Below are 1,759 nucleotides of genomic sequence, written 5' to 3' on the forward strand. Positions count from 1 at the left end.
CTTGGTTAGAGATGTCACTTGAGCGATCAATAAAGCAATAGGATCAACCTCTAAGACTCCTGCTACCTTCTTATTCTCACGCTTAGTGGGCCAATTGTAGTTATTCAAGGCCATCTCTTCCAGTAATTCATAAGCTTCATTAGCGCTTTTTCTCATAAATGCTCCTCCCGATACTGCATCAATAATTGTCCTTGTATTTCCCCTCAAACCATTGTAAAACGTGTGCACCAGCAACCACTTCTCTATTCCATGATGTGGGCACTTCCTTTGCAACTCTTTAAAACGTTCCCAAGCATCATATAAAGACCCCCCCCCCCCCCATCTAACTGATGAAAGTTATTAATCTCTCTTCTATATCGGGTTGACTTTGCAGGAGGAAAATATTTACCAAGGAAATTATGAGCCAAGTCTTCCCAATTGACTATAGATTTGGCTTGTAATGAATTCAACCAACTCTTAGCTCTGTCTCTTAACGAAAACGTGAATAATCTTAATCTGACAGCATCGTTACTCACCCCATTCATTTTGAATGCTGCACACAGCTCTAAAAAATTTGTAATGTGGAGATTTGGATCCTCATTTGGTAATCCCCCGAATCGTACACAATTCTGTACCATCTGAATAATTTAGGGTTTTATCTCAAAATTATTCGCCTCTACACTAGGAGGAAGAATACTTGAATGCATCCCCGTAATAGTAGGGAGTACATAATTTCTCAATGGCGGGTCAGCCTCAGCGGCTACATTACCCGCATTGCCCAGATTTGCATTGTTGTTGACACTGTTCTTCACGTTCTTAGCCATGACAAAATCCAACTTTTTCTTTATCTTTCAGTTTTGTCTGGACGTTCTCTCAATTTTTAGATCTGCCGGTTTGAGTTCCTTTTGTCTACTTTCCTGCATATACCAATAATTCATGAAACACAATACAATCACAATCTGAATGAGTACTTAAAGTAAAAAAGCAAGGTAGAACAAAAAAACAATTAATTTTGATATTGGATGTTAAGTCCCCGGCAACGACGCCAAAACATTGTTGTGAAAATTATGTACTACGCATGTATACGCAATTGTAAGCAAGTAATAAAGTGATAAATATAGTATCGTTCCAATGAGGATTGAATATTAATTACCAATGAATTAATTTTTATTTCTAATTGATTTGACGATTAATGAATATAGAATTTACTAAAACTAAAAGAAATAAAACAAATAACAAGAACAATAAAAGACTCAATAATAAATATTCTAATTCAATGGATAAAAATATAGGGTTATTAATTTTATCAACTATTCACCTATGCTTCTTTAATTTGAATTTAAGAATTTCTATCTCTATTATGATAGCAGATTACAACTGTAAATTATATTCTTGCTAGGACTTACAACTCTCTACAATATACAAATCTCCTATATCTCTGTGGTAAATTAACATATCGCAGGCATTAAACACGTAATCCCTAAGCTACACAAATCATATGGGTACTCTCGTCCAATATAAATTTATGATTATTTGACTATAGCATATTTATCCTTCACTTCTCAGATCTCAGGTTAAAATCATATAGATCATGCAAATGGCGATCTGGCGATCAAGCATTCACAAACACTAAACGCAAGTCAAACAATTCCCAATATAGATAAGAAATTCATAAAAACTTTATTAGATAATCATAAGATTTCAAGAAGAATCTATTAACACACTAAAATGAAAATTAGTTCATGGAAAAGAATAGAAATAGAAGAAAGAGAGAAAGAGA

At 34.1% G+C, this 1,759-nt stretch overlaps 1 pseudogene; it reads left to right on the forward strand.

Annotated features, from left to right (window-relative positions):
- The first annotated feature begins 244 nt into the window (after nucleotides 1-244).
- LOC133820276 (small nucleolar RNA R71) lies at nucleotides 245-358 on the forward strand (annotated as a pseudogene).
- Nucleotides 359-1,759: the final 1,401 nt, after the last annotated feature.

The sequence above is a fragment of the Humulus lupulus genome, chromosome 2 (assembly GCF_963169125.1).
Source record: "Humulus lupulus chromosome 2, drHumLupu1.1, whole genome shotgun sequence".
Taxonomy (NCBI): Eukaryota; Viridiplantae; Streptophyta; class Magnoliopsida; order Rosales; family Cannabaceae; genus Humulus; species Humulus lupulus.